Here is a 24045-nt window from a genome sequence, read left to right as displayed (position 1 = left end):
AGACGTGCCTAGGGGGACAGGGGAGATAATAATCCTGCTGGATGCATTGGAGACTTTCCAAAGCTCTGCCCTAGAGGGACAGTCTTCTGATAGAAAAACTTTCTTCATACAATCAAACCTTTTGAAAAGAGGTTTCTCAAATCACATTATGGTAAGAGCTAATACAGGTGATCGCTCAGTTCTTAAGTCTCTTTCTCTCTTTCGGAAATGAACAAACATACTTTGTAAATGACTGATGTTTCTTTAAAAGACACCAGAATGCCCCATATTGCGGAATCAGATGGAGCAAAGATACTTGTCCCACTCTCAAATAGGTTGGTAGCATAATAGCCAGGGAAGGCAAACGTTTCCAAACGCTGCAGGCACATCTGTGTGTGTGAAATCTCAGACGATCTACTCTCCTGCCTGGGTGGGACTGTCACTTTGGGCCATTATTAATGTAAATACAGGAGCAAGAAGACAAAGATCAAGCAAATCTGGCATCAAATGTGGAACAGTAAATTAACCATCCATGTTAACAAGGAAAAAAAAAGTGATGCTTTAGGACTGCTAGAACATCTTACAGTGAAAAGTGTCCCCATGAATGTGCATGGCCCCAGGAGAAGTGTCTGTTTGGCACATGTCCATTCAAATGAAGAAAATCCTGTAATGCATTCCCGGCTATCCGTCCTGCTCATTGCTTACGGGGGTCATCTTCTATAGAAAAATGAATGAGTCTAGAAAGCTGCCACGAACCAGAAAGACGAGGTGAAGTAGCTGTATAATTTAGACAAGGCAGAGGAGAGGAGATTTAACCTATCAGTATAATATGGATGAGGTTCAAAGAAAGATTTGCTATTGGCCTTGGTAACTAAACAAAGAAGAACTGGTAAGTAATAGTTGTTTGCACCTCTATACCAAATATATGATCTAAACAAGATTTACGAACATTGATTAGCTACTGGATGCTTCACCGCCCACTTATTAATGACATAGAGTGTGACAGGGTGCGACTCACCACTGCGGCGCCCCCTGCTGGACGTCATGGGAATCAGCTCTGCTAGCCGGGATCAGCTCTGCACCCTCTTCTGGTAGTATCTCGCCACCGTTACTTCTTCTCCAGGGACCTACATCATTCCCAGGACCACAGCATCCTCTTCGCGACACAGCTCTTCTGCTGTGCTGCACTCTGTGCTCCCCCCTTCTGGGGGACAGTATCACAATCCACTGTGCAGCCACTCCCCGCAGTGGCTTCTGCAGCCAACTGGCTGGCCACTCAGTGGCAAGGCGGGGGGAGGAAAGGGTGGAACTCAGGCCCACCCACTACTCCGGTCACAGACCCTGTAGATGGCAGCCGGATGCTGCGTCTCCTCCAACCTTTCAGTACCTTTCCCTGGGCCACTTCCCCGTGGTCCCCAGCACTCTTTTGCCCTTTCCGGAGGGCCTCAGCCTACAGATCCCTTCAGCCTGCCAGGAGCTGCCTTTAGCTCCCCAGGTCTCTGCCAGAAGCATTGCTCTGTCTGGGGTGATAGCTACCTTCAGCCTGCAAACCCTCCTCAAGCTCCAGGGAGTGACTGAGGCTGCTCTCTTCTGCAGCCCTTCTTATATGGGCCTGCCTGGCTCTGATTGGCTGCTCCTATAAACCCTTCTGTGATTGGCTGCCTCCTGGGCAATTTCCCTGGAGCTCTGTTAACCCCTCAGAGCCCAGTGTGGGGCAGGCTCCACATCACAGAGGGTTAATACTGTAATTAGGGATGGTCAAACATTTCTGTCAAATTTGTTTCAGTGGGAAATTATGTTTTAGCAAGAGGCAAACATGTCGCAGAAAGTGTTTGCTTTCTGGAAAAAAATGTTTTTTTCATCAGGTTTTGATTGCTGAAAAAAATCAGATTTATCTTCACTTTTTCAACAAACAAAATCCAAAAATTCCAACAGAAAATGTAAGTGAAAATGACACTATTTTTTTTGTTTTCATGAAAATTTTCTGCAGCAACAAAAAAACATTTCTCAGCCAGCTCTAATTAAAATACCCATTATGCAGCTGGGTGAATGGAACAGTATGCTCAAGGCCACATTGCAAGTCAGTAGCCGAGGCCGGGAATAGAAACCAAGCTGTGACTCCCAGGCCCCTGTGCTAACCACTGGACAGACTCCTCTCTTGAAGACAACATGAAAGCTTTTGTAGATCATTCTCCAGGGTACAATCAGAAATCAAACAAGGGCTTGTTTATGTAGAGGGCTTTCTAAAAGCCAGACCACGGATAGTGGAGGACTTTTTAATACCATGCTACCGATTGGGCTAACCATGGTAAAACCACTGGGGATTGTTCTTGGAGGGAGTACAAGGTTCTGTATTTAAATTGATACTTAAGCAGTCAAGATCAGATACATTTTTGGACTCAGTCCTAGAAAATGAGCCAGGTATGATAATAAGACAGAGTCTGGGGAATATGTGAGGCCAGTGAATTGCGTAAGCAGGCTTGAAACTAGAGCAGTCTCACCACTCACCAATAAGGATGAAGTTGCCTCCTAGCATCATAGCCCCTACTCTGCGATCTGAAAGGTCAGAGCTAGGCATCATGCCCAATTCCTCAACCCCTGCAGCAATGCAATGGTCCTCAGTGTGGCTTTCCAGTCTAATGCGTGGCACAGGATTGCAGCTCTCAGAACTCCCCTGGTACTCCGAAGTCTGAATATTGACCAAACCTGTGCTTCTGAAAGCTGTACACTGAGATTTTCAGAATCACCTAAAGCATCTATGACAGGTTTCAGAGTAGCAGCCATGTTAGTCTGTATCTGCAAAAAGAACAGGAGGACTTGTGGCACCTTAGAGATGAACAAATTTATTTGAGCATAAGCTTTCGTGAGCTACAGCTCACTTCATTGGATGCATGCAGTGAAAAATACAGTGGGGAGATTTTATATACACAGAGAACATGAAACAATGGGTGTTACAGTGTGTGGTAACACCCATTGTTTCATGTTCACTGTATACATAAAATCTCCCCACTGTATTTTCCACTGAATGCATCCGATGAAGTGAGCTGTAGCTCACGAAAGCTTATGCTCAAATAAATTTGTTAGTCTCTAAAGTGCCACAAGTACTTTCTTTCCTAAAGCATCTAGACATTCCATTTCCCTCTCGGTTGGGGAATAGGGCCTCCAAATGGCCTAGATGGCGTTGCAGGTCTCCACTGGATCTCCCCCTGGATCAAAATGTTGCGATAGGGGCTCACCTTCCTAACCAACGAAGCAGAAGAGAAAGGGGATAATTGTCCTAATTTAATCCTGGCAGGGCAGGTGAGGCTGACTAAAGGAAGCAGAGACTGGGGCCAGTCAGAACAGCCCAAATGCAGGGAAAAACAGTTCCTGAGGGTGGGTAGGTCTGTGCTGCCAGTCCAAAAACACCATTAAACAGCTTAACTGTCTGATGGAGGATTCCCCTTTCGTAGGGGATATTCGGGTGGCGTACAGCAGCTGTCGCAGGTCCTCTGTCACCCAGTTACTGACGCAGGGGGGAGTGGCTGGGGAAAGAAGGGCATGCCCCCAGGTCTGCATCCACAACTGATCTCTGGGAGGGCCACTGGTAGCCACCACAGATTACAGCAGCCTTCTCAGTACTCACCAGGGACCAGCACAGCACCCAGACTGTGCTAAGATAGTGGGGAACAAAGGAGTCCTCAAACTATCTCCCCCCACCCCCACCCATATACACACACTTTCGCCGAGCACTCCTTATGGAGCTGGGGTCCTTAATGTCCAGCGAGAGATGAGAATCTGTTGGTGCCATTCAAGTGCTCAGTTCACTGAAACAAAGAGAGATGTCTCTTTTAAATGGGTTGCACTGTGGCCCTACGGGCTGCAACCTACTGCATGGCACCACTTCACTGACTAAAAATGTGCCCTTCGAGGTTCTGTTCCAGCCATCATCATGAGCATGACACCCACTCCAGCCCGAGCCAGGAGGCGAAAATCAACCATTTATTCCTTTAAACTGAGTTTCTCCGGGGAGAGGCCCTCCTGTAAAATCAAAATGGAAATGGGCCCTCTCCTTTGCTGCTGGACACACCCACCCAGTACCCTGCAGCCCGTCACCAAGCTGGACTCGAGCCTTGGACCAACAACCCGAGCTCCCTATTCAGGTTACACACCAATTGATTTTAGTGCCACCCCTCCCTGCATAAACTCTGAGTAAATGGGCAATGATGTGGGCTTCCGGGGATGGGACTGAACAACTAAGAGCCTGGGCACAGTCCCACCATTCCCTCTATGTGGGTGTCAGAGAGAAATAGAAATGTAGGCCTGGGAGGAATCTCTGGTCATCTAGGCCAGCCCCTTGCTCTGAGGTAGGACCAAGTAAACCTAGACAATGTCCTTGACTGTGAATATCTAATGGCCCCTCTACCTCAGCTTGTCCTCTCCATCTCAGTTTCTTCAGCATGAAGCCACTTTCCACGCTGTGCAGTGAGTAAGCAGGCTGCTCTACCAGGCCCCATCATTATGGGGGTTTAGAAGGCACCTCAGGTGCTGTGCAAACGCATTGCACTGGGCTGAATTTCACTCAGGATGAGCAGGCTACAGATCAATAAATAAAACCTCAGGCCCAGAATCTAGTTAGGGGTGCGCACAGAAATCAAACACAGCGTATTTAGGCAGCAGTAGGACTCAGGGGATCTTCTGCCTGCCTGACACCAACATGGATGCTTCCTGTTGGTGAAAGTCACAGATATATCCCAGACTGGATCTGTGTATCCTTCTCCTCTGAAGCAGTCTTTAAGCCCTTCCTTTACTTCTGGGAAAAGCAGGTGGTGCAATAAATGTTTTGTAGGGAACATCTAAATGGTCTGATTCCGCTGAGCTTTTGATGGGACATTACCTTATTGAGCCATTAGGGATGAAGGATGCCTGGTGGTAACGGTCATGGACTTGTCCTCCAGAGATCTGGGTTGAATTTCCTTTCAGCCACACACATCCTGTGTGACCTTGGCATGTCACTTCATTTCTCTGTGCCTTGATTCCCCAGATACTACAGTGTTGAGGGCCAGAGAAGGACCTCCCTTCAATATATACCTAACGTGTTATCCAGGATGGAAGCATTCTCCTTCAGAATCTTCCTGTGTCTATCACATTTGCTGCATTCTGAATCCCTCATTCTTGATTAATAAGGCCATTTATATGTAAAGATCATCTGTGTTTCCTCGGAGTTCATCTGCGCCTGCTGCTCACCTTCCACCAGACATTCTGTACAGGATACTGTCATTGCGTCTATTACAAACATTCTCAATGTCACAAAGTGGTAAGTCCTACAACGACCTAAGCCCTAGCAGAAGACCCAGCAGCAGCATAAAAGCTGTAGGTCAGCTGTGCAATGGGGGCAGCAGAAAAGACCTCATGCTAGAGGCCTCAACACGTGCCTATCCACCTTGGAGAAGCTCTCCTTGATGGGTCTTCATCCCTTCCCCACATAGGTGGGATTGGTTACAGATCAGAGGCATGGCTAGCAGGTCAGTGAAGACTGCATGCATCCACTGAACCAAAACAGCATTAGGCTATATCCATGATTCCTCACCATAGCCTGAATTGGCAGCCTTCACCCTGTTGCATAGGCAGCTAGGAGTGGAATGGATAATTCTGTGGTTGCTTGTGACCTCACCATTGTCGCGAAGCTGCGTAGCTCCATGGAACGCAGTAGCAGCAAGTACAGAGCTCTGATCATTCTGCTCCACACACGAAGGCTGCTACCACTCGAGCTCACAGCACTGCAACCGAAATCCTTTCACTACAACGAGAAAGAAAGAGACATTGATAAGGAAAGTTAGACAAGCACAAAGCCACAACCTCAGACTCCACTTTGACAATGTTCCCCTTGCATGGACAGAGAGAATCTCTGTGAGGATTAGTCAGCAGCTGAATGCACTCGTCCAGAACGGGGTCCTTCGCTTGCTCTTATTCAGATGTGGACATCACTGCACCCATGTCATGGAAAATGAAATCCATTAAAAGCATTACAAGGTTGTTATGTTTCCAGAGCAATATCCTTCAGCCTGTGTCCTCCTATGACCCGCTGCTCTGCCTCCAGTATTTTCTTTTACTTCAATGCACAATCTGCCTGCAATCCACTGAAAGGACACTGTGTAGCTCTGTAGGTTTCAGAACCGGTGCCTTACCCACCTGAGTCCTCTCCATGGCCTATTCTTATGGGCTGCCAGAAAAGCATGCCCTGCATCTCAGTTTGGATTCTTCATTAAACTGAACCTCCAAGAAAACCCTTTTCAATCTAATCAGAGGATTTTCTCTCTACAGCTAAAACTGTTTAGCTGATGGAAAGTTGTTTGGAAGAAGTGTGGGCAAAAGATAGAAAACATCAGTCTAGGTTTGTATGCCATTCAGGAATGTCAGCTGAGGACCATTCTGAAGACAATAGAAGTTAGATCAGGAACCCATCCTAATTTCATGAGGGTTCCTGGTTGTCTGAACTCTTCACACATTCCTAAATTCTATTCCTGGTGTGACAATACATTGCTGACAGTGTGAACGGAGCTCTTTGAAAGCATCTCCACCCGATTGTCTTAAATTGTCATGATTAGTGATGGGTGAGCCTCCAAAAGTTCCAAGTGTCCTGGTAAGCCCCCAAATGTTTGGAAGCTTATCCAGACCTTCTCTGAACTCTTGGAGCCGCATGAGTCTGCAAAAGTCAGCTGGAAATCTGGAACGGCACCATTCCTAGAAATGCCACCTCTGAAGCAACTTTCAAAATTGATGACGTAACCTCAGACAATGCTGATGGACTGCAATTAGCTCTAATACCCTTCTCTTCCAGTGGATGCTACTTTCTGGACAAGTAGCAACCAATTTTGAGTTATGCTGTTCATGTATTTTTTAAGACAGAGATCTTGAAGTTTCCTGCTAACAATCAAGCACGCTTTAATTTTTCACTCTCCCAACACAGACACACCCAGCTTTCCCCTAAGAATTCTGGGTGATGTGGTCAAACAGGCATTTGGTCAGTAACTTGACCTCTCTTTGCCTCCTTTTTAGAGCTGCTTGATCATTAACTGATTTGCAAATGCACCCCATTTGCTTTGCCATTTCATGGGGCCACATTACTTTTTCTTCACAAATATTGGAAGGGCACTGAAAATATTCACAAACCCCATCAAGTTTCCAGACTTTTAGAAGTAATATTTTGTCATCCAAAAATATGTCCCAGAGGCTTATCTGTTTAAAACATTTGTCATGAACTCAGAGAATGGAAACAATGCGAGGCAACTCAGCTGCCCAATCATGCAATGTGAATAATGAACAACTATTCAGTCCATGCGGAAGAAACAGGCTGAAAACTATTTGGTGAAGCTATTCAGTAAATAGGTAGTAATAATGACTAGATTTGCAGAAAAAGGTCTATTAATGAAAGTTTTACCGTAAAAGGATACACCTACTCACTATCACTCAGAGCAACCAGCTCTGATCTGCTGCGCCTTAAAATGTGGATAGTACTTAATCATCTACCTCACAAATGTGTGATGAGGATTAATTTATTGATTGAACTCTGACCCATCCTTCAAAGATATATTATTGTTAAGTATGATTATCCTCATCATTTGACTGAGCTAAGCAGTGTAATTAGGACTACCACTAGAAGGCACTCAAGACACAGTGGGAACATAATGTAAAACTGTTTCAAAGAGCGGCCTTCATTTATACACACACACATACTGCCCACTCACTGTTCAGACATTATCAACTGTGCTCAGGTGAAAAAAATTACATGCACAATTCTCTTTGCTGTTGGAGTCTATCATCTGAATGCACAAGTGCTTAAATAGGAAGCATGGAGGTGTCTGTTTGTGTAGATTTGCCTGGATATGAATGGAGGACAGGTGGGGGGTCCTTTAAAACTTTGACCCAATGTTGCAATATTACCCTAGGCTCACCTATTAAAACAGAGACTGCCAGTTAAGCACTCTGATGAAGGAGGAATTTACCGGAACAGAAGACACCAATCACTCACAAAATGCATTCACGTTTATGTCAGGTTTTTGACTGATTAGTGCTAAAGTTTTTATTCCCTCCAATGCTCTTTCACACAGTGTCTCTGAAAAGAATGACTTTCCACCCTTTCCCATTGAATTTTCATGCAAAGCGCTGGCTGGAGAGTGAAATATCCACTGAGATAGCATGGGTCAGAGCCCTTTGCTTTTCCAGAAAAAAAAATCTGGTTTGTGGATTTATATTTTATTTCAGAAATTCTCTTTTCTTATTTCTGTTTATTTTTACATTCTGCCTTTTAATTATTCACTCCCCACTAGTCAGCTCTCTGCTTGTATCTCTTTTTTCTACCAAAGAACTACAGCTTCATTCTCCATGCTGAGAGCTCTGCTCTGTCTCTGTAAAGTAGGATGAAAGTTCAGCTAGTGAGGACTAAACTTCAGAAGGTTCGGTGGTACAGTTCAGATGGGCACCTTGAATTCTGGAAGCTGCACCAAAGTTGCTCTGAAATTCACATGCACAAAGCTAGGCTGGGAGTCATATGAGGAGTGGGTGCCATGCCTTCTTCCAGTGTCACCAATGTTCTCTTTCTGACACCAGTCTCACCCTTTGCTGATGTCTGGGGTCTTGTAGGTTGGCTTCCCAGTGGAGGAATATATCCTGAGTATATTCTAAGTATAACTTGCTTTCTTTACACACATACACACACACACCAGTCCTGGAACAGAGACAATCACAAACAGCATACAGCCAATCCCCTCACTCAGAAATCTCAGCTCACACACTAGTGCCCAATTTCCAGGAATCTCTGTCCCAATAGTAGCCTCCAAATATAGAAAATAGGGCAGAGGGCAAACTAATAAAATTAATCATAATTCTGCAGCTTCTCAAAGACTAAAAACTTGCTCGCAGACTAAGAAAAAGAATGGTCATGTCTATGTGTAACAGCGCCATCTGGTGACCCCTGCAATAACATATCCTACTTCCTATAATCAACTCCTGCTTATAGTCAGATCACAAATACTTCCTAGACAGTCTCTCTTAATATTTAATATAATTAATTTGAGATAAAATACTTAGCATATACGTACAGTGCTTGGGTAGTGTATGGATCATGCGTAGTGCTTATAAGGGTTATTATTTTAGATGGACTCAAGCTGAATGAACTTTCATCCAACACTCTCGGTTTGAGGTGATTTGTACCCGTAGTTCTGGTTCGACTCATTATGAGTGTATTGCAATGCGGCAATGTTTCTAAGTTGTTTGGTAAAGTGCTCTGTGTCCTGGTTTTTTAGAGTATAACGCACGTCTCATTCCCCTTGGGACATTTCCCTTTGGGTTGTACAGGTCACACTAGGGGACCACAGTGGTCACGTCTGACTAAGGTGACCAGATGTCCCAATTTTATTGGGACAGTCCCGATTTTTGGGTCTTTTTCTTATATAGGCTCCTATTACTCCCCACCCACTGTCCCAATTTTTCACACTTGCTGTCTGGTCACCCTACTTCTGACCTTATAATCGATGAATCCCAAAGTGCATCCACTGGGCTCCTCACCTATCATGCAAAGGAACATTAAGGTTACATCGTGCTCTGTTCTCCTGCAGGTTCTTCCCCCTTCCTATGCCCCCCTCATAGCCATGTGAGTCATGCCAGTGTGTGGCCCTAGATTTTAGTTTGCTAACACCCAAATCGATTTACTCTACCCACAGCCTGATACTTGTTTTCTGCCAGTTCACTCAGGGCTTGTGCTCAGTACATTTCCAATCACAAACAACATCTCTGCAAAGGGTGGCATCTGAGCAAAAGTAATTTCCAAGTGACTCATCAAATGGTGCTGAAGCAGATGAAAGCCTGTGTGATACAGATTATCGGCTTTTTCCCATTCTGAATCATTCCCCAGTATGAAACTGAAATTCGCAAACAGTATTATACTTTCGACTAGTGCTGCCTGAATTATCAAAAGCTGCTTTGTGTCCAAGACCGACAGGAGAGAACGGGGACATAGAAATTAGGGATGGGAAAGACCTGTTCATCATCTAGGGTCAAATCCTGTTTTCTTTACTCATCCACTCACTCCACTGACCCATCGTTGATGGGACTACTTATAGGAGCAGGGCAAACAGAATATGCCTCATAGATCCTCCTGAGGTCGTAAGATCACTCCTCTCAGTACATTCTCCCAGACTTTATCCCGTCCAGTTTCAAACAACTGAAGTACTGTACTGAGGACTCCACAACTTCCCTTGAGAAACTGTTGAACAATCTAGTTGGTCTCACCAGCAGATCTACCCTCATCCACAACTAACATCTTCCATTGCTTCCTTTCACCCCCTCCCTCCTAGTGAGAGCTCCTTCGGCCACACTAAATTATTTCTCTACTGAGCAGCAGTTTATGCCCTTCAGATACTTATCTCCTGTCACAGATTGGTGCTGCAGGTCATTGTTCATTGGGGACGAAGGGAAACGTCTACAAATGGCGTTTCACTTGTGACCTAAATAAAGCAGAATTTAACGCCAGTTTTCAAGGCCCGTGTCTGAGGAACCACCTCTCTCTACCATGCGCTGCTGTTGAACTGTGTTCAGAAGAGGGGCTAGAGTTAGGACATGGGGCTGTTCAAAGGGCATTCTCCCCGAGGGAAATCTAGGATGGAATTTTCAGAAGTGCTCATCATCAGCTGAACTCTTTTCCCATCGAAGTCAGTGGTAAAGCACCCATTGACTTCAGTGGGAGCTGAGTTAGGTCAATGCTGAGGGCTTTTGAAAAGAAATCACACCCATAGTCGGCTTTGGAGGATCTCCATTGCTTTTGGAGTCCATGATGTCTGCGCGTTTGGAAGCTCTGTCGTGGCCTCCCATGGGATTTAGCTGCTCAGAGTTCAAGCTCACCTCTGCAGTGTGGGGGTGTGGGGGTGGTTTTTTTTATCATCATTTGTCTCTTGCATTTGCAAAGATGGCCACGTCTGGACTTGGTCATATTTTACATCATGCAAAAATAAAGCACTTTGCCTTCTGAAATATGCATTCAGTAGTTGGCAAGGCCTAGCACCTCTGCTTGTGATTCAGTGAAGGAATGGTGCGGAAGTATTAAGCCTGGACATTTCTTAACTATTTACAAACTATAAATGGGTTAAAAAAAACCAAGCACAGAACTTTTATCTCAAGTCATCACACATTTTACCTGCTCTTGTTTTACTGTTAATGAGCTTGCTGCTGTAACTCTCCAATCAATGACAGATTTCAGAGTAGCAGCCATGTTAGTCTGTATTCGCAAAAGGAACAGGAGGACTTGTGGCACCTTAGAGACTAACCAATTTATTTTGTTATTGAATGCATACATTGAATGCATCCGATGAAGTGAGCTGTAGCTCACGAAAGCTTATGCTCAAATAAATTTGTTAGTCTCTAAGGTGCCACAAGTCCTCCTTTTCTTTCTCCAATCAATGTGCTTTATAGTTCCCCCTCTATGCCAGTCTTTAGAAGATATAATTATTACAGAAGGTTGGCTATTTAGATCAGGCTGCAGCATTTCCTGCTTTCAGCTCTGGAGGTTCCCCGGTTCAATCCCTGGTAGATCAACGAAGAGAGCAGCCATTGTGGTGCCATACAGCTGACTGGGGATCACTCAGACTGCATATTTCTAACTAGACATGCTCATCTCCAAGAATGTTCTGAAAAAAACAAAAACATAAAAAGGACTTAAAGGAGAATTAAGAAGTGCTTAAGATCATGAATGATTTACAAAAATATGTGCAGATTTTGAAATGGTCAGTAACAAGGCACAGAAGCTATCTGGGCAGGTACTGATCGTTTTCAAGTTTCCAAATCTACATCCCAATCCTGCATCCCTTGTGCTCATGCTGGTTCCAGTGGGGCTCTATGCCATTTGAGGGGGTCTGTCCGTGTGGTTCACAATGCGGGATCAAGGCCCTATTTTGTTTCTCACAAAATCCTAAATAGGTTTCCATTTGTCTCGACAACATCCTGGCCTTTCCCTTCAGTTACAGAAGTCTAATTTCTGCTGCAGAAACAGGCCTAAACTCTACTGAGCAGACTTTATTTTCAGCTACAAAGTTGGAAAAAGCTAGTAACGTAAAACTGACTAAAATTGATTTCTGTGGTTCCAGACCATAGTAAACTCTCAGTTCCGTGTGAAGAAACCAACTGCCCTGGGTGATAAATTGATTGTTTTCCTGTTAGCTTTGGAATTTGCCAGCACTGTAAACGGCTGCCCTTGCCCAGGGCGCCTTGTCCACAGACTGAAGCTGGAGAACAATAAAAAGCTAGTTGGAAGATTCTTAGAGCCCCTCCATTTTAAGCAGCCAGCTGCTAAGCTCTGTAAGGCTGGCCATAAATTGTCTGATTATCTACAAGCGGCATCTTTAAGTAGAATAAAAGAAATGGCATGGGGCTTGCTTTCTATAGAAGAGCTCAATAGAATAGTGTAAGCATTTCAAGTATAAACCCAATGCCAGGATCTGCAAAAGCACAGGACACACTCCCACCTCTTCCCTGATTGATAGCAATTGTTGGAAAGCAAAAATAATTCTGTCTGACTCATTATTCCTTTAGGTCTAGGTGACATATCACCATCTTTTTAATGCTGGAAGACAAGTCATGCAAGGAGACTCAGCATAAACTCAAAGACTTCATAAAGATTCACTACTCCCCTCCCCTACCCACGCACTTACCAATGGGATCTACTCCCAGGTGTGGGGTGTTTGATTTCTTAGAAGGAAGGCATGTGTTAAAAATAGACATCAGGATGATGCCTGGAAGATCACAGGGGAATCTAAAAAAATAAAATGATATCAAAAGAAAATAGCCAAATGGAATTTGAAAGTCAAAAGCTGAGAAAGCTTTAAAGAGACAGTATCTTTTCATGTAGATTCTTGCTATAAATATAGGGTCATAGAATCATAAAATCATAGAATATCAGGGTTGGAAGGGACCTCAGGAGGTCATCTAGTCCAACCCCCTGCTCAAAGCAGGACCAATCCCCAACTAAATCATCCCAGCCAGGGCTTTGTCTTCAGCTGGTGTAAATCTTTAATGGGGCTGATTTTCAGTGGCTGAGGAGCTGGCTCATAATCACTAGCCTGCCTATCTTCCCATTTTAAGTAAAATAATAGCTACCCCAATCCCTTTCTCTGATTCAAGATTTGAAGCCAAATAGCAAGGAAATGGCAGAATAATATATTCTTCCCTTGAAAGAGTGCATCAGTTACATATTAGCAACCCTCTGCCATGTCTACCAGGCCAGATTCTGGAAGAAGAACTTGCCAGCTATCACTTTTAAGTTCTTCTGCATGGCATAAAACTGAGAGAACTTCTTTGCCAACACAGGAAATACCAAATCAGAGGCTTTGGACTGAAGTTGCAGTTCAATTTTCTCCTGGAACGGGCTAGTGTAAAGTGAATCTTGGGCCCCTCAGTTATTGCACATCATCTGTCTAATGCTGCAGAGGAAGTGACAGCTTTGACTCTGACTGGAGAGGAGAATGCAGTGATTTTTGCTAATTATCATCAACCTCTAAGCTTCCCCCCACAATGAATTGTCAGTTTGATGTTCCCAATGTTATGTGAGCAACGATGTATTTGCTTACCATTGTCACGTGGTCTGAAATCTTGGCTCACTACTTACACGATCATACCAGAGTCAAATGAGTCACACAGGTAAGGCAAGCTGTATTTTCTGGTCCTCTTCTTTTCCTCATCAGCCCATCCTTGTGCTTGTTCGGTTTAACTTTTGCCTGTCGCCACATCTGGTTTTGATAAAATATGTGGAGATAAAGTCCCTGAACTCCTTACAAGCCACCGGCCCAAACACTGTAATTCAAATGATTTGTCTAATGCGCCCCCATTAAATTGAATCTCTTAAAAGAGAGAGTGAGAATTCCTAGTGCTGATGGAAGTTCAAAGTCAACATAGTGAGAATCCGGAATAGTTGGCTGTCACTCAGGCTGATATCACCTCCCGGAACTATCTAATCAAACGCATTTGGCCTCAGAGACGGGAGGCTGGTGGAACGAAACTTTAAACAGTGTTTTCATCCATGCTGGAATGGCACGATTTGTGCTTTCGTTTGTTTGTGGCACAACTGCTTTTAAAAAAAACTATGCTAATCATCATAATAATGATTATTTAAGTGAAATCTAAACCAGCTAGGGGACTACATGCCCCAAAACAGTACAGTCTTTTCAAATTTCTGTTGAGTTGAGCCAATATAAAAATGAAGTCTATATTCTTGTATAACCTTTGGGCTCAGTATATTTCTTACAACCAGTGCTTTTGGGGCTAGCACATGGTTTTAATTTAAAGGGAAATGTAACATTTTGCCAATACGCTGTTATGGGAAGTAAAATTTCTCTTTTAAACTCTTTAATCTTTTTATTCATGTGTTTTGTTGTTTTCAGGCAGGGACCGTGTTTGTCCTATGCTGCCTTATGTAAAATAAGCGACTCTATTTTCTTTCTTCTAAACAAACACACTGCATTTTCTCCCTATCTATCATCTAAATGAATGCACTATGTTGTCAATCTATCACATTTCTAAGGTGCTTGTCATCATAGTATGCAGGTAGTACATAAAAATATAATGAAGTTAAATTAAATAAAGAAAATCAATGCTCAACTCACAGTAAAACTGCGACAAATTGCATTGAGAGGGTTGGCAAGACAAGAATTTCGCCCTCCATGTTTAAGCACAGGACCTTTCAAAAGTATCTTTACTAGCAGCAGAAACATCACATTGTCCTCAGGGCTTCTACATCTGTCAAATACCAGTATTGCTAACCCAAGACATTCAAAATTATGAGTCAGGTTCCCAGAATATCATGAGATTGACTTAAAATAATTAAATGTGAGGATCTTCTTTTTGTCTTCTGTTTTTTGAGTTTTTTCTCCTCAGCCATGACATGGGTTCGAATTTTGCTTTGTTATAACATGAAAAGCGAAGGTTCTCCTGCAATAACATGACTCCAGGAGCTGGACATTAAGAAAGGCAGCAGATATTGCATGGCTCATAATAGTTCTCCAGCAGCGTTTTTCTTATTTTGTGTAGCTGTACATTTCAATTATTGTAGACGGAAATATTTTTGTCAGTTTGTGTGTGTACGTTGAAATCAACATTTACCAATAAAAAATCAAATCCTTCGAAGCCTATTTCGATTGGTGAAAAAGGAGACTCCGGCTCGCTGGTCCAGATCCTCAGCTGGTATAAATTTGCATAGTTCAAGAAGCTTCAGAGGAGCTAAGCCGATGTTACCTGCTGAGAATCTGTCCATTTGTGCGTATTGCTATGCTATGGAAGTGTGCATTTGACTGCAGGATCAGGGCCTTATGTTGACAATGCAGTGAGAGCTGGGCTCAGATCTCCCATGTGCTCTGAGCATGCAGCTGGTCCTCACAAACTATACATAATAAAATAAAAATGCTTATTGTCAATAAAAGAGGGAGATCAAAGTTTTAAGCAAACCTGAAATGAAACAGGTAGGCCAGTTCAAGTTAGTTGTGCCTATATCGCATATTTTAAGCTTTGAACGTACTCTCACGCAATTTCACCTAAGATTTTTTCCATCAGAAAGTGCTGAGTTACAGTTAAATGGCAGATGATATTTTCTGATTGTGTGACCAATTGCTTGGTTTTGTGCATGACTGGCTATTTGTTGGGGGAGAGTGCTTCAAAGCTTAATGGCCCCTTTTGCAGCTCAACAAAGAAGCTACACTCTTTGCGAACCCATTTGATTAGCTGAGAGGCAGGAATCTTTTTGGAGCTTCATACGAGAAGCACAGAAGTACCTGGGGCTGCCTTTTTTGTAGAGGACTCAGAATATGCTAGTTTACAAACTAGCTGTTAGAACAAAAATTCAACCGCAGAAAAACAGAAATCATCAGTTGAATATAGAGTGGCCCATTCTATCTATTCAGGGATACAGTTTCAAACAGACTCCTTTAATATATCCTCAAAAATTATAGGCCCATCTCTTTGCACAGTTACAATCCTGTGGGCCCAAATCCGGACCCTTCATGCCTTGCTTCTCGGTTTGTACACATGACAGATGTGCCCCTTCTTCTTGGGAATATATTTTTAGAGACCTAATGGAAATATGGGCCTCACTGGTCAACAGATTCTTTTGGTCTTTGGCAGAAGTTCTGTAAGGTCCCGATTCTGGAAAGTATATCAGCATATGCTTAAGTCCCATTGACTTTACTAGGAATTGAACATATGCTTAAAATTAAATGCATGCATCCCTCCCTGAACAGGGATGTTTTCCTGAATTGGGGCCCAAGAGCAGAATTGTTGGTTGATTTGTTTTCCATCCAGCAGCTCAGGTACAGGATGTTATATCCCCCTGGAGTTATTTTATGTGTACAGGCAGGACACACACAATTTTGCTGCCTGCTTGCCCAGTTTGGGCTTGACATCATCCAGTGAATTCTGTTTATATAGAATAATCAATCTGGGGCATTGTCTGCAGTAGATCTTTTCACAACGGCCCAGCCAAAGAAGGTTTCTGACATACAATCCATTCCTAGTTAGGTTTCCCTACATTAAATGTGAGAATCTAGTGCAGCTTTCCAAGAAAATAGATGGCAGGAAGTTATGTTCTCTTTCTTTTTTTCTCTCTCTCTCTCTGTTGCTTCTGATCCATCTGTCCCTTCATGTGACTGTGTTTAATTTGTATTTGTGCTTGTTAATGTGAAGCTGTGAATGTGTCTCTGCACTGAGATTCCATTTAGCTGAGAACATTTACATAAATGCACCAGAACTGAAGGAGAAGAGTGTTATTAAGGTAAAGGAATAACAGAGCCTATGATGGGGCTGACAGACCCCACGCTGGCAGCGATAGGGTTAATGAGGCAGGTGAGTGCCACACTGTGGAAAAGAGGGAGAAGGAAAAAGCCTGTGGACACAGTTGACCCTGCCATGCTACAACCGCAGCCAGTGTCAGGTGTGGAGAGTGGAGGTAAAAGGAGAAAGTCTAGCCCAGTTCAGGGCAGATCAGGGCCAAGTTCAGATTTCCACCTCGCTCTCAGGGAGGGAAGCCTGGTTTGAGCCTGAAGCTTGGGACAACCTGCTACCTAGAAGAGCCTCCTGGTAGAGAAGACAACTGAATCCAGGAGACAGTCAAAGAAGACTGGCCACACAAACCCCTGGCCATGATCTTGAGTTTATAGTTTGCCCTTGTTTTCTTGGACTTTAAAACCCTGGAAGGGCAGCGACTGAGCTACTACTATCCTGAACCAGAGAGATGGGTCAGCCAACCATCAAAGACTCTCAGCTGGACAAGTCATGCCCCAACCGAAGGCATCACTTAGACACCTTGGTTATAGAGCCTCTGTGAAACTTATGAAGCAGCCCCTCCCCACTTCCCCTCCCTAAAAAAAACCTGTGCAAAGAGAAACGTTCAAAGCCACAACATGTTTTTAATCAGAATAAAATCTCTGCAAAGCCCCAGCATCTCTCACTGTGGTTTCCTCCTGAAAATATTTGGTGAGTCAAGGGATTTGCACCCCCAGTTTAAAGTATTTCCTATATTTTCAACCCCCACCTTACCCTCTGAAAATGATTAACATTTAAAACCATGGAGCAGTTTGCCTGTCTGTGAAACAAGAGCAGATCTGAGGACAAAACCACAGTGTATACAGCCATTTAGAATCTCGGCTGTGTTCTTTCTGAGATGGTTTAGCTGGACACTGATTTATTCTCCTCTTTCGCTGTATTATCCTTTACATTTCATTTCTATTTATCCACATCAGAGCTGGCCCTACGGATGTGCAAATAACAGGGCTGCCTACGGACCCCGCCATGCCCCAAGTGGCTGAAGCAGAGAGCTGCTGTAATAAAGCTGGTTTTTCTTTTATAAACAGGATGAATATGAATGGCATGAGAGTGGTGGGAGAATGATGCGAAGGGGGAAGAGAGTGGTGTCCCCTGGTGGAGAGAGGGGATTAAGAAACTGGTACCTCCCCTAGGCAATTCTTGTGCTCTCTCTAAATTTTATGTCTGAGCGTCTCCAATCTCACTGGAATCCTTTCCCAGGCACATGCTGGATTTCATGAGAAGGATAGGTATTCTTCCAAGGGCTCGACACTTAATTTTTTAACAAACAAAACAGACACTCAGAAACAGACTGGGCTGTGAGGAAAGTCCTGCTCTGGCAAACCGCTGACCACTTGCTCAACCCATCTCCTGGTTACAGTCACATTCTACCCCTCTGCTAAAATTCCAAATCGATACATTCCTATCGATACATTCGCCTGGATGGCAGTCACAGGGTTGCACAAGATCAGATTTGCCAACCACAGACCCCCCCAAAATAGTCAGGCAGATGCCCCCAAAATCATGAGATGGGGTTAAAGATAGGGAGTTTTTAATGTACATTTGGAATTTTTTCTTTACCTTTTTAGGCCCTTAGAGTTCACTTGGGGCATGTTTTTAAAATTTTCTCTGCAGCCCCGAGAGCAAGAAACCTACTTTAAATTAAAGCTGAGCTTCTCACGTTCACATGGCTACAGGAACTGGGGCTTCAGAAGAACACCAATTATTGTGCAAATTGGGATAAAATTGTGAGAGCTGACATTGCAAGAGAGCCACTCCGAAATTTGCGGCGGGAACTCAGATCCTCCCAAAGCCCAGGCCCCTACCACTTGGGCTAAAGAAAAAACTCTCCTAGCTCTTAGAAGCACAGGAAATTGGACACGGAGTTGAGCAGTTCAAATTCCATCCAGTACAGTGCACTGGTTCACACACACGCTAGCCAGTTCATTGCAAACTCACTTAATTAGACAAACCCTTCTTCAAGAATGACAGGAGTTTAAATTCCAGTCTAGCACGGTCATGGGACTAGAACCTGCACCTCACTGCTACAAAACAACAGACCTCTACTTCTTGAACTAATGGAGAACCCTTTAGTTTTCAGCACCATAGGGCCTACATTGAGCAGTTCTGAATCCATCCTTAGGGGGCACATACGCGGACAGAACTGAGCACCCATGGATGGCCCTTAGACTATTGCAAATACCATTGATAGTAAACTCTAATTGTTGCACAGTGTCCTTCAAACTAAACGTAAAGAACAACACAAGACATCCAAAAAGTGTAGCATTTTGCTGTATGAAGAGGAAACAAGTTTCCGGTAGCAAAGGATTCCATCCAGAGGAGACCTACATCTATTGCATGTCAAAAGATTTGACCTGGAAACCCTTTTTGGTCTTTTCTTCCAGTCTATTCTGTCTTGTTGTGCTCAGGGAAAGTCTCAAATAGCTGTTAATAATTTACACATCACAGTGGCATATGAAATGGCAGCAATTCAGCTGTTGGAATGGCATTAAAACAGTCCCAGTGCCTGTGTTGAAAAATGCCGGCAACTCTGGAAACTGCACACACAAGTGCAGGCCATCAGGACATGCTGCGGCTGTAAACATTTGAAATGAGACCTTGATTGGCAATAGTGGTCCGATCAATAGACTTTCCAAACTCTGTCTGACTGGCTGATCCTGGGAAATAGCATCTAGTCGGGATAATAGCCATAAAAATCCCGTTTGAAGGAATGTTTACACTGGGGCAGTAAGGATTTGCATAGTTCTCGGTGGAATTTTTTCCCTGATAGGGAAGAGACTGACTAAGGACTCCCAGGATTCTCATTCCAGTTCTGGTACAGGCTCGCTGTGTAGCTGTGGGCAAGTCACATCACTGCCTCGTGCCTCAATTTACCCTCCTATAAAATAGCAGTGACAGCATGTTTCCTAGACTAGGTTGTCATGAGGATTCCGTAATATAAAGTGACTAGGGAAGTTTATTTACCCCTTCACATAACACAATAATCAGGGATCACGCAATGAAATTAATAGGCAGCAGATTTAAAACAAACATATAGAAGCACTTCTTCACACAGTGTACAGTCAGTCTGTGGAACTCATTGCCAGGGGATGTTGTGAAGGCCAATAGTATAAGTGGGTTCAAAAAAGAATTAGATAAGTTCACAGAGGATAGGGCCATCAATGACTACTAGCCAAGCTGGTCAGGGTGCAACTCCATGCTCTGGGTAAACCTCTGACTGCCAGAACCTGGGACTGGATGACACAAGATGGATCACTCAAAATTGCCTGGTTCTGTTCATTCCCTCTGAAGCATGTGGCGCTGGCCACTGCTGGAAGACAGGATATTGGACTTGATAGGCCATTGGTCTGACCCAGTATGGCTGTATTTATGTTCCTCTATTTTTTAAGCTGCTATTTAACAGCAAACCATTATTATTATTATTTTATTAAGTGAGAGAGCAAAATATTCTAAAGGCCCTACTCTGAAATGCAACATGCCAGTGTGTAAAAGAATTTGACACAAAATAGCTCAGTGTGTGCTCATTCTGTTTGATGATCTGTCTACCCACTGTACGTTTAAAATGTGAGACCTGCATATTGCACCACACAGAGGGCAATGAGAAGATGAAAGAGAAAGAAATGGAGGGGCGGAGAGAGGGGCCAGAAGAGAGGATACAATGCAGGAAAAAGGGAAAGATGGAACAGACAGAGACATGCATACATCAAAATGTTGCCTGCAGCAGACAAAGAAAAAGTGGCATGAAGGAAAGAGAAGAGAAGGGAGTCTTCCCATTGACTTCAAAGGGCGTTGGAGCCAGTCTCTAGGAATTGATGTTGTTTAATGGAAATTCAAAAGACAATGTTACAGTTAAATATGTGCAAAAGAGGGGAGATTCCTTACTTCCAGTGGCATGTATCATTCTTTCTTGCTGCTGAACTATCCTTTCTAAGGATGACTTTTAGCCCTGAATCATAGGGTCCAACTCCCATTGGAAAAACTCCGATTAGAATCATAGAATCATAGAATCATAGAATATCAGGGTTGGAAGGGACCCCAGAAGGTCATCTAGTCCAACCCCCTGCTCAAAGCAGGACCAATTCCCAGTTAAATCATCCCAGCCAGGGCTTTGTCAAGCCTGACCTTAAAAACCTCTAAGGAAGGAGATTCTACCACCTCCCTAGGTAACGCATTCCAGTGTTTCACCACCCTCTTAGTGAAAAAGTTTTTCCTAATATCCAATCTAAACCTCCCCCACTGCAACTTGAGACCATTACTCCTCGTTCTGTCATCTGCTACCATTGAGAACAGTCTAGAGCCATCCTCTTTGGAACCCCCTTTCAGGTAGTTGAAAGCAGCTATCAAATCCCCCCTCATTCTTCTCTTCTGCAGGCTAAACAATCCCAGCTCCCTCAGCCTCTCCTCATAAGTCATGTGTTCCAGACCCCTAATCATTTTTGTTGCCCTTCGCTGGACTCTCTCCAATTTATCCACATCCTTCTTGAAGTGTGGGGCCCAAAACTGGACACAGTACTCCAGATGAGGCCTCACCAATGTCGAATAGAGGGGAACGATCACGTCCCTCGATCTGCTCGCTATGCCCCTACTTATACAATTGATTGAGTTTAATGAAAGTTGTATCAGCTCCCATAAAAAGCAAGAATTTTTGTACCAGCTTGTACCAAATGGCCAGAATTTGGGGGGAAATAAAATCATGGGGGAAGATAACTCAGGCTCACCTACAAAGGCTTTATTCCCTCTCCCACTCCTCAGAAACCATCACCCTGCAAATTACACAATAAATTACAAGGTGCTCAGGAAACACTATAGCTCCTGCCAGATCAGCTCTGGAAATACTGAATTAGCTATTTGGGCCCAGATCCACAAAGATATTTAGGCTGCAGACTTCCACTGAAATCAGAAGCCCACACCCAAGCCACATGTACCTTTCTGGACAGAATCAGAGCCAACAGGAAACTTTCTATGATGAGTATACACTGTAGCTCATGTAGCAATCCAGCAGTGAACAAAGCATCAAGTGTAATTGTCTCCACCAGTGCAGACATATACTGAACCTATTCCAACCAGAACATGCTTTTCTAAAATACTGCATGTGGGCAAGCAGAAAAGGGTTATGTGCCAGAGATACATGGGAGTGACCAGAAGTCACTTTCTGAAGGCCATGGGGGGGGGGGGGGAGGACATAACAATCTTCAAATATGTAAAAGGCTGTTAGAGAGAATGGTGGTCAATTGTTCTCCATGTACACTGAGGGTAGGACAAGAAGCAATCATCTTAGCATGCAGCTAGGGAGATTTAGGTGAGATATTAGAAAAAATGTTCTAACTCAAAGGGTGGTTAAGCTCTAGAACAGGTTACCTAGCAAAGTTGTGGAATCCTTACCACTTGAGGTTTTTAAGAACAGGTTAGACAAACGCCTGTCAGGGATAGTCTAGGTATACTTAATCCTACATCTGCATGGGGGCTTGGACTAGATGACCTCTCAAGGACCCTTCCAACCCTACATTTCTATGATTCAGGGGCCTATGGGAAATATGGGTTTTGTGGATCTCAGTCCAGCTCCAAGTAGAGTGACTATCAGGCATCACAAGAAACCACCACCCACATTGGGCACTGATGGACACCTGTATTAGCAAAGGCTGGATAGTTGATTGGGACCATGCCACTTTCTCAGCTCTATAGGTTCCTTCAATTGCAGGGCCGAGGCACAACAGCAGGAATATGGGGGAGCCTTGCATTGCCGTGGCTGTTACTCTGCCCGCTCTGCAAATTGGCTGTTTGGGCTGTCAGACACCTTTCACCAGCCACAAATTCATTTACAGTGAACATCCATCCATCTATTTGCATGTATTTGAGAGTGGATAACTTTTCTGGATATTTTGAGCTTCTCTCCACATGTCATTCAAAATGCTGATTACATTGAATAACACCAAGAGGAATGAGGAGCATATGGTTTTTAAACATCACAATGATACTGAAGATCAGAGGAGTCTTGTTTAGTTGCAATGCATGGGCAACAGCACCCTCTATTGCCAGATGAATTATCCCCTTCTGTTTTAGGCTGATTTCATTGAATTTCCTCCCAAAATGACAAACAGAATATGAAGTATTCATCACCTTCTGGTGATTTCTTTTAACTCTGTGAAGATTTGTATTTCATTTATGTGCCTGGTAATAACCCAGATATTAAAATTTAAGTTTTATGCTGTTGTAATTCTCAAAATGAAAATTAAACAGGTGCTACAGCAGTAGACATAATTCACAAGCGCTTGATTGGTAAAGGGTGTTGGTTGGGTTCTGGGGATGGTCTTTTTATTTTCTTTAAAGCAGATCAGTGAAAAATCGAACCTTGGGCTTTGCTGTAGGTTATCCAACATTATACCATAGCTATGTTCATGTAAGCATAAGCGTGTAACGAGCTGGATAGTGTGTTTCTACACTGCTGCATTCTACCGGATGGAATCAAAACTGCTCCACCCTGGGCTGGTCTACACTAGAAAGTTACGTCGACCTAAATTCACACCTCTGAGAGACACAGGCTGACGGAAGAATTATTCTGTTAGAATTATAGAATATCAGGGTTGGAAGGGACCTCAGGAGGCATCTAGTCCAACCCCCTGCTCAAAGCAGGACCAATCCACAATTAAATCATCCCAGCCAGGGCTTTGTCAAGCCTGACCTTAAAAACTTCTAAGGAAGGAGATTCCACCACCTCCCTAGGTAACGCATTCCAGTGTTTCACCACCCTCCTAGTGAAAAAGTTTTTCCTAATATCCAACCTAAACCTCCCCCACTACAACTTGAGACCATTACTCCTTGTCCTGTTGACCTAGCTACTGCTTCTTGCAGAGGTGGATTTACTACAGCGATTTACTTTTGTCGCTGTAGTAGGTGTCTACACTAGAGTGGCACAGCAGTAGTGTTTCTAGCGTGGACACGGCCTAGGTCTCCTGGGCTCTGCACTGCCAGCAGCTCACGGCAGTGGGCTGTTCTTTCACCAAGAAGTTCCAAGCATTCAGTACAGGGTCAACCGTGAAACGCAGCGTTGCAGCGGGTCTCCGAAAGCTCTGCGGGATGCATCTGCTTCCAGGAAACAAACAAAGAGATGGCCACGGCTGACGGGCAGTAGGTCCAGTAACCAGGGGGCAGGTATTGCTGCAGCTGGACAACGTCTTGTCGCCCAGGGTCAGGGCATGGATGACCTCAGGTGAGGTCACAGAGTAAACGCTACAG

The sequence above is a fragment of the Lepidochelys olivacea genome (assembly GCF_965140295.1).
Source record: "Lepidochelys olivacea isolate rLepOli2 genome assembly, chromosome: 10".
In the NCBI taxonomy this organism is placed as follows: Eukaryota; Metazoa; Chordata; order Testudines; family Cheloniidae; genus Lepidochelys; species Lepidochelys olivacea.
This window is presented reverse-complemented; position numbering follows the sequence as displayed.